This window comes from Triplophysa rosa, linkage group LG23, assembly GCF_024868665.1.
Source record: "Triplophysa rosa linkage group LG23, Trosa_1v2, whole genome shotgun sequence".
Taxonomy (NCBI): Eukaryota; Metazoa; Chordata; class Actinopteri; order Cypriniformes; family Nemacheilidae; genus Triplophysa; species Triplophysa rosa.
In genome coordinates this window covers 18,284,081-18,294,342 of record NC_079912.1, presented here as the reverse complement: position 1 = coordinate 18,294,342, position 10,262 = coordinate 18,284,081, and the positions used below count along the sequence as shown (strand labels likewise).

The window sequence follows — 10,262 nt, the reverse complement described above, 5'->3', positions numbered from 1 at the left end:
GTAGTGAGTGTCTTGGCTTCGGGAGAAAGAATTGTCTGTCGGAGTCATGAATCACGTTGGCACACGGCGGTGCTTTATATGCATACCATATGGCTTACAGAACATTCAAAGGGGATTCTCTCTATCCGTTTCACCCTTTAACTTCCTCTGTATCTCTCACTTATTTTTTCTTTCTCTGTCTGTATGTGTCTCTCGCTCTTTCTCTCTATCTCTATTTTACCCACTTCAGATTTCGAACACGCTTAACTGATTAAAATCCACATCACATCATTGTTTTCACACAGGCTTTCAGAACATGACTCCTGTCTTCCATGGTTTGGCCAAACAATGATCCAGGCCCAAACTTCATTGGTTGAGCTGCTGTGGATATGCCGGGATGATTGGGCTGCAGAGCAATGTTTTGTAAGCACCACAACGTGAGTAAAAATGCATGTTTGAGGAGACTCTGTCATTTGATGACTTGCTTATCGTTGCAATAGGCAAAACGTTTTTTACCCACAAAAATGACCCTCTTCACCTCTAGTGTTTGCTTTCAGTTCTTTCTAGCATACTAAATGTTATGTATGTATGTTATTTCTGCTTGGCTGCTAAAGAACACTGAACGTGGAGCTAAAGCTGGATACATTTGTTACACATTAGCCTATAATACATGCCGTCTGCTTTTGTTTTAGGTGGGGTCCCCCTGTTTTGATTAAATCCAGTTATGAACTTCAACCATCCGGGCGAAATGTTTAATACATGCATGCCTTCTTAGAAAAAGAGGTGGGTGGAATAAAACATACCACCCCAAGAGACAGAAGTTTTAAGCGTGTTCTCAATGGGACCTGTTGTGTACTCGCAACCCGGTCGAGAATGTGAATCAGAAGCTCCGTAATTGAATTCACCTGATTGGAATTCCACCCCCTTGAGAGCGCGGGAGTCTCGAGTACGGTTAGCATAATAAACAAGAAAATCTGAGACATGGGAATGCGGGAGCCACTTCTTCCAAGCATACTGAATCAATTAATAGCATGTAGAAGGAAACCCTGATTATGTGAGCTGAGAGGCAGGCCAGCGAGCGTAGAGACTGGATTCCGGGCCGAGGTGGTTATTATTAGTGATGGAGAGAGTGTGTGTTCATATAGTGTGTGTCCGTGTGTTTTTTTGGGTGTGCTTTGATCCCGTCTCTCCCTCGCACAGCTGCGGCGGTTAAGCTGGCCCCGGAGGAGTTCCACATAGGCGGCGTTCACCTCTGCCAGGAGTGCACACCGCTGGTCAGTAACCTCAGACGCTGGATCAAAGACCAAGAATGCGTCGAGCTACCTCAACTTGGGCGCGCTTAATGCACACACACACACACACACCGATCAGAAGTTTCTCACAGAAATATCAAAGTTTCCAGAATTCTCCAGAAGCCTGGGTCACATACATATACATCAGTGTTGGGAACCAAGTTTTTCCATTAACAAGCTACTTTTACCAACAAATAGTGGTATATTCAAATGTGCTGTCTTGAAATTTTCGCTCTTTTATGTGTCATTTGAAAGTCCATTTGGTTTCAGTTAATGTTTATTCAGATTTTCAAAATGTTCAAAACGAAACAATTTGCGAAAACTCATTTATTGTGTAATATGACCGATATTCCTTTACATAGATACTGTGCAATGAGTAGCTACAGTAGCTTGTACTGTAATGTACTGTTCAATCAAGTGTAGCTTGAGTGAAGTTTTAATAACTTCAAAGTGTGAACAGCTTGTAGCTCTGTAAGTTGCTTTCCCAACACTGATACATACAGCCACGGAGAAAATTAAGAGTTTTTCTGAATTAAGCTTTTATTGGTATGTGTTTAGGTAAAATGATCGTTTTTGTTTCATTCTGGGAACTACTAACAACATGACTCCCAAATTTCAAATTTAAAGATTGTTTCGTTTTGCATCTATTTGCAGAAAATGGAAACTGGAGAAACAGGTCAAAATAACAGTAAAGATGCTCTGCATTTTTTAGACCTCAAATATTGCTTAGAAAATAAGTGCCATTTCACTTTTAAGCAATATTTGTCTATGTATTTAGGAAAAGTTCAAATATTATTTTTTATTATGATTTTTATCACATGTCTTTTCATGCTGTCAGTCTTTCACGTTGCTGTTGGATGACTTTATATCCCTCCCGAGGTTAGATTTTGTTGTAATTCAACAAACACAAGACAGGAATGGCCACAATACATCTAGAAATGCTGATTAAATGAACATTTGGAATGGTCTTTTATTTTTTCCACGGCTGTATGACAAAAACTAGGCTACATACTGTATTCAAGTCAATCTACAAAATAGCATAGCTTGCTTATCAAGAAACAAGATGACTTCAGAATAAGACCAAAAAGCCAAAAATAACCTAAAACAACTCAAAAGCAAGATATTTCATACACTGTAAAAACATCCGGTCCTCATCAACTCAACATCTTCTATTGACTTGTTGCACCCTGCCTGTGAAAACCAGACAAGAGTCCCATAATCTAATTTTGAGATAACCAGCATCAATGTTTGATTTCAGTCATTAATTTCACTTTGACATGGTCTTACTCGATTAGTATCAATTAAATATATCAACATTATGTAGAATGGTGTTTATGCAAAAAATTATAAATCACAAAAAATGACTTCCGCTTGGTTTTCACAGACAGGGTCACAAATTTTTCACTTGGCTCAAATTTCGTAAATTTCACGAACGCCTGTTGAAAAGACTGTTGCCAAAAGCGATAGATTTATGAAACCTCAACTGAACCTTGGAAAATTTTGATGTTACCAGTCACTAGGAAATTTAGATTTTTTTCAAAAATGTAGTTAATGGTTATTTTTATCATGAATATACAGTATAGATCTTTCTAGTAGCGTAAAGCTCTAGAATATTTTATTAGGTAGACATTGTGAGAGAGTGAGCCTTCAAATAGTTGTGGACAATAGGGTCGTTGCAGTCAATCCAGCACAACTAACCACCTTCACCCCTTTCACATTTCCTTTTGATTTTCTTTTCCCCATTTTCCCCTCTTTTCCTCCCTTGCTCTCCTCCTCTCCCCTGGTTGCTATTAGCATTCATATTAAACACTTTTGCCTTCCAAGCACATCCACAAAGACCTCGCTGCAAATGAGCTTCGTAAAAACTCAGCCCATATTTCATATCACTTTCGAATGCTGAACAATGGCTTTTTATGGTGATGTCTGAGGTAATGCTCTTAGAGGGGTTATTGCCTAATGATGTGCGGCCCGGTGGCACGGCAGTGCTCCTGGACCACCCACATCTTGTGGTTTGGTTGAATAATAAAGTATTACATTAATTTGGCTAGTTAATTAAGAAATGTCAAAAGAAAATATCAAAGCCCCCATGAATCCCCATGCTGGCTTTTTGAAGAGCAGGGCAGGTTATCTTTGGAGGTCAACCTCGCTTTTGTTCTTTATTTCAAGTCTGCGCTGGTAGAGGGCACATTTGCTTTGCTTTGCTTCTCTTTGTATCTCTCTCTCGCTCTGATTACAACTACTGTGTTTGATTTGCAATTTAAGCCCAATCATGATACAATCAGCTCTGATGAAAGCCATCGAGTCTCGGATCATTGTTGTTACATGCTGTTTAGTAATGCTTTATCGCCCACAATTACCTTCCCGGGGATTAAACTCCACAACATTTACGCGTGCTTATTGCGTTCTATTTGCGTTGCGTTGTTAAAAAACCTAATGACGTCGGGAATCCTGATGTTTAAAGTTATACAATTCACAGTTATAGGATTTAAATCCAACGTAATCTTAGACCTGGGGTGCTTCAGGCCTCGGTCCATGTTTGTCTCAGCAATAATGTAATTTAGAGCAAAGGAACATGAATGCGGTTAAGTTCCCCGATAAGGTCCTTGTTGACACCTCAAGCTGAACTCTAGCACCCAGGGAGTCAAAGTTGGGTCAAGTTGAGCTTTTAACACATGGAACGTGTTTCTGCGTCTGTCTTTCATTTAACTACAAAGCGCTTTGCTTTTGCTTGAGGGTTGTCAGAATTTGTGTTTGGAGCTTTTTGGGACTTCTTGCACCAACGTTCCTAAACGCTAGTCGTCAGGGAATTTTTTTTATAATATGATTTCGTTGGGTAAATTCAAAATGTTTTTCTTCCAAAGGAAATAGAGGCTATAAACTGTGCATAGAACTGCTTGAAGACAGCATGAAATCAAAATAGAAAAATCATACTTTTATGGAATATAGTTGTGTTGTATAAAGTTTTTTACTTCATAATTTTTTTATAATCTTTAATCAAAAACGTTAACCCCCCCTCAAAACCACCTCTCTTACCTTCTGGTCACTAGGAATGGTGCGACGGCGGGGCTCCAGTGACTGACTGACTGACTGCAAAACAGCATTCAAATCTGCCAAATCTGCCATTTTGTTACCAACGTCCTATTTCCAACGATCCAATCATTTCTCGATGGACAAAATCAAGTCCCGCCCTACATGTTTTTCTCATTTCAGAAGCCGTTTCACTCAGATATACGTCATGATATAGAAAAGAAGAATCGCTATATTTCTGTTTCATGGTGACTTTAAGGCCTTGGTATGCAAATATGTGCATGCCTTATTTTTGGAATATCCTTAGACTATTTTCTAATTTAAGGTCCTGATAACTGAATTATGTAACACAAAATATGAAATTAATATGAACTGATATAAAAAATCTTCTGTTATTTGTTTTGTCTACACTCTAAAACTTTGCTGTAGTTTTGCAGCAGGTTTGCCAGTAACTTACTGTCGATTTAACTTACAATTTTGTTTTAAACATAAACTTACGTTGTTTTTTTATAAAACAAGACTGAGGTCACTTTTCTTGTTATGTAAATGTATTAAAATATTTGAATATGTTTTAAATATTTTTACTAGAAAACAAGACAAAAATGTTTAGGAAGAGTTTAATTTTTTGCTGTGTTGCTGTGCTAATGCCAGTCTATTCAAGCTCATTTTGAATATCAAAAGTCAAAGTGTTTTAATTTTGGTTAAAGTAAAGTTTAACTCAAATTGAAAACCGTACTAATAGGAAAGTCATTTAATATACAGTAAATTACTGGCAAAACTACAGCAAAGATTTACAGTGTAGCTTTAACTCTGCTACTTGTAAACATCGACTTCATAGACCGCACTTATTGTTAGCTCATGGACAAAATGTTAAACGCTGTCTCATTTGTAAATCGCTTAGCGTCTGCTAAATGAAAAAATGTTTGATGTAATGAATAAATGAGACACAATTTAAATCTTCCATTCCGCTTTATTGGGATTATCCATATTCTCTTTTATTGCATGCTAACTAATTTGATTCGATTAAGTGCATTATTATTATTAGAGCATAACATGATTTGTCCATATCTATGTATTCATTTCACCTTCACTTACCTTAAACAGCTCTCAGACTTATTTCAAGTATTTTAAAAGTTGCTTTCACCTTCTCACATACAAACCAATCGAACTGTACAAACGTCCTTCCACTCAATTTACAGCTTTCTGTTAATGAACCCAATCATGACAAGCTTGAAGACTCTATGGAAGTTTGAATTGTTCTCTGGTTGGCTAATGGTGGACGGAAAGGGCCGTTCATTCTCTGCTTCACGCCATCTTGTCAATTTGGCTGAGGATTGTCTGCTGCTTTCGAACAGAATCAAAAGCCAAGTGGTTTGTTAGCTGTATGTTGGAGTGATACTACTCTTCACCCCTCATTTAGATGGTCAAGAAATCTGACACAAAGCTGAGCTCGTGTAGACGTTAGCGCTTACTGGTCGGGCTTGCTCTGAGCACCCTTAGCTCTTCTCCCGCTGCACCAAATGAATGACTGGCTGTCATGTGATCTATGCGGTTAGCTTGGAAATGGGGATTTGGAATGGCCATTATTGGAGCGAAGACTGGAGGGAAGGAAAGAGAGGGATCTGCTTGCATTTGAAGATGAACGTATCATGAATAATGCCTCTATTTTCTATTCAATTCCCAATTCCATCTCTCAGCTCATTGTCACGGTTGCTTCCATTACCGCCTCAGTTTTCGGCCCCGAATTCGATATAGGAGAATTTACCTCGTGTGTATTTAAAATAAGATTGTCTTTATTAAAACCGATTTCTTCTATTGAGATAGTGAGTCTCATCTTTGGAAAACATTAGCCTTTGTTGAATGAAGTGGTTGGGTTAAATCAGAGCCGAACTGCTGAATTGCCTGATGACTTGATTAATCAGACTTCTTTTAGAGGAAAAGAATATTGATGTCTGGTACGAACTGATTTTTCTCGCCCTGATTTTATCTCTTGCTTATGTTTCATTCTTCATTTTTTCCCTTTGCTTCTTTGCTTGATGAAGAAATCGCAGCGTGGCATAATGTAAGACATTATCGCTTTATCTGGTGCTGGTTTCAGACAGGAACATGTCGGCTTTACTCGATCATTTTAACAAGCCCATCTGGCACAGCTGTGATTTTTTTTACCTCAGACCATAGAGGTAGATATATGTATAAATAGTATAGAATGTATAATATGTATAGAATATATGTATAAACAGTGTCTTGTTGGTCAGGTGATCACAGATTTCTGCATCCCTGCCCCTAAAGGATGCAAAAACGAATCGCTGTTTCTTTCCTTTAGGTCTATTGAAGAAATGAGATGTTTGAGAGTAGTCACAGTAGACCGTGTTATATAAACGTTCCATCGCTAATGCATTTAACGTTTTCCCTCTTTCCTCACCATCAGACGGGAATAATTTGTAACACATGAGGTCTGAACTTTGGAGAGAAGCAGATGTCATGATATCTGGTGTTTACGTTCTCTACTTCTAGTTGGAACAGTCTACTGTCTGAAACTGGAGATGACATACAACTAAATCAGTATGTCTTCTCTACAAGCGTTTTGTTAGTCGTTAACAATAATCAGATTTTTGTCCTTCAGATAGTCGATGGATTTTTAAGTTGCTGCTAACTTTATCCGTCAGCCTGTCAAATTATAGTTGAGATGTTTTGTCTGTAACTCATTTCTGGTGTCCTGTTTGCTTTATTCTGATGCTGTCGTAATCACTGAATAACTAACACACACATATAAGTACTAACATAGTCATCACTACACATAGAATTTATTTTTGCCATCTTATTTTAAAGAAACTATTTATCCAAACATAACATTTTGTCATCATTAAATCATCTTCATGTTTTGTGTTTCTTACTTTTCTTCTAACACAACTGAATCTGTCTGCCCTGCTGCGGAAACAAACAATAGAAACCCAACAGAAACCATTAAAATACCATTAACCACTATGGTTTTACATTAAACCATAACAAAATTCCTTTTGTGGTGTGTTTTGGGCATTACTCCAATAGGATTAATCTTCTAGAACACCCTACCAATAGAATCCATCACACACCATCAGTTTCCATTAAAACCAATACAATTCCCATTATAACTATTGATCCATTAACGTTTCTATTGTGTTCTGGGCAGGGTTCTGTTGTTTTTTAGTAGGGTGTAAGAAATATTGCATTGTGTGATTGGTCCTTTACTGTATGTGGGTAGTTGACAAGTAAACCGTAAATGTTGTTAGCTATAATTTAGGGGAAAAAACTAACAATGAAGATAAATCTCTCGTAAGCTATTTTATAATATAAATATTAACAAGATAAAAGAATATATATTATTAGATATTATAGATATATTCCACACCAGTGGACACATGTACTTGTCAACTACATGTTGGGCTAATGTTGACTTTCTACTGTATGAAGAGAAACTAATCTTAGAGTTTAGGTAAAAAAAACAGCGTGAAAGATTTAGGAGCACATGTAGGCCTACATATGACAAACAAATCGCTAATAGGAAGGTTCAGACGCTGTTCTCAATTCCCCGTATCAAAAGTTACATTGTTCTCTTCCAGTGGTGCAAAAACTATGCTAATAGTTCTCGTTATAAACTGGGTCACATTTATCCATCAGTTAGCGTACCTCTCAGTCACTACTAACAGAGATCAGAATCTCTCCGCACTGAGTGTGCAGGACGGGAACTGTCATCTACATCTGACACGCGTGTCGTTTCTTCGAACAGCTGCGACACGTTGCGCCGTTCCCTCAGCGTGATCAAAGCTACGTGCCGAGTGCCGGTGTCAGGCCGCAACGTCCCGTGGTCTCCGCGGTGAGATGCAGGGAGCACTGGGAGTTTTCTGTGCCGTCACATCTCGCCTGTCAGTCTGCACCCCGACTGAAGACTCGGATTGGCTCGCCGTATAACGCGTTGGGCGTCATTGATGTTTTATTAAGCTTGTAGAGGTTTCTAGGAGGATGTGTTTGAAGGTGGGTTGAGATCTTCGATCAGATGCCGAGGAATGTTGACTCCCATAAGTGACTGAGACCATCGTGAGGCTGTCAGGTCAGATCATCAGATCAGATCAGATCAGATCAGATCAGATCAGATCATGAGCTGAAACAGCTGAGACAGGTCCCACCTCACTGCAGTCGAGAGTGATAGCATCTGGATAATGTTTGTAAGCATCAGACTGATGAATATCTAGTTTACTTGTAGAATGTGTTGAGTTTTTTATTGTGTGTGCCTTGCCAGTGGCCGTTTGTAGTCGGCTGTACGGAATACATCTGGAAGGTTTTTTCAACGTCAAAATACATAAAGATAAATATGTCCAAAATAAACCTACATTAAAACTTGAAACACATTTAAGCTAGGATTTAAATTCATGTTTTATCAATACATTCCTTGCGATTCAAACCCATGACATTTGTGTTTTTGCCCCGAAGGATACTTCAAAGTTAGCGTTCAAGCAAATTGTATTTTTAATTCGGAAAATGTATTTGTATTGAAAGTGTATTCAATGTATTTTTTAGTTCGAAGAATACTATGTGCTGTGTAACGGTGCTGTTTACAATTTACAATATTTCGGCCATAATTTAAATGTGGCCATATGGGATCAATGATGTTATGAGCCACAGATGTCGTTTTATAATTGTGTATTCAGAAATGTTTTTATGCCTTGCGTAAAGCTTACAAATATGTTTAATTCGTGCCAAAACTCCTAGTATACATATCCAGTCATATTTTTATATTCTTTGAACGTGCACTGTATATTTAATGCATTGTTAAGTTTGCTTAACTTCTGATGCAGTGTGTGTTTTCTCTGCGACAGTGATCTGGAAGAAAGCCGAGATGCCTCGGAGGTGGCGCTGAGGACCCTAACAGCTCCGGCAGATGAGAAGCAGGCTGAACCGCCACGGTTCAAGGTAGTAATAGAGATCTTTCACCAGCTCCATCAGCACTGATTTCACATTCTAACAACTTTATATGGGGGATCTGATCTCTGTCTGATCTCTTAACTGTGCCTGTAACTGATAGCTGAAAGCTGTTTATGTTTGCTTTGAGATATGCCGGCGAACTTGAAAAACGGATATTTTTCTCGCAATGGTTATCGGCTAAATGTCCCGACGTTCAATCGCTGCCACACGCACCCAGATGATATCGGTGCATTTTGCTGTACTAAAAGTAAGACGTCTGCATCAAACGACAGCCCCTAATGAGAAATGTCACAGGTGATCTGCTTCGTGTCTTCATAGGATCTGTGATTCATTACTCTTCACTGTGTATGCTGTATATATTATTTGTATGTATATGCTAAAGAGTTAATGAGCTGTGTGAGGTCACACTGCTGCCCTCTACAGGACCATCGTACACACAGTCTAGACTGTTCCTCTTCTCTGATTGGCAGGGAACTATGAGTCTAGTATTGCGTTCGGTCTGTTAATGCACCGAGGGTTCATTTTTAATCTTTGCTCTCTCTCAGGGCACCTCCAGTCAATCCGCTAATCAGCAAGCACTTCTTAATCAGCCGCAGGGTGAGTATGGCACGTATGTATATGCGAAAGATGATAGTCACGTAAGAACGTCGCAATACATGCTTGTATAACGCTTTACTCAGAGGTTCAAATATTACAACCTTCAATTATTCAGTCTGGCCCCTCCCCTTCTTCACATCAATGACATCACAGGATTTAATAAAGACACACCTTGCAACCTCATCCCTCTGTCCATCAAAAATGAAGCCGTCACATTTATAAATAATGCTCCGAGAGAGATAAAACTCAGAACTAATACTTCCCCGACTCTGTCTAACGCCATTAATCAACCGCAGCTCCTCTATTAGTTTCATTAAGTGAATAGGCGATTAAAAGGAGTGATTTGATGAGATGGAGAACCTGCCTCCAGCTGTGATCCACCAAAAGCCTGACCCCTCGTTAGGGCTC

At 38.8% G+C, this 10,262-nt stretch overlaps 1 long non-coding RNA gene across 1 annotated transcript; it reads left to right on the top strand.

Annotated features, from left to right (window-relative positions):
- The first annotated feature begins 1,105 nt into the window (after window positions 1-1,105).
- LOC130547396 (uncharacterized) lies at window positions 1,106-9,857 on the top strand. The gene is made up of 3 exons (XR_008961875.1): window positions 1,106-1,253; window positions 9,152-9,245; window positions 9,803-9,857. It is a non-coding gene; the product is annotated as an uncharacterized LOC130547396 (long non-coding RNA).
- Window positions 9,858-10,262: the final 405 nt, after the last annotated feature.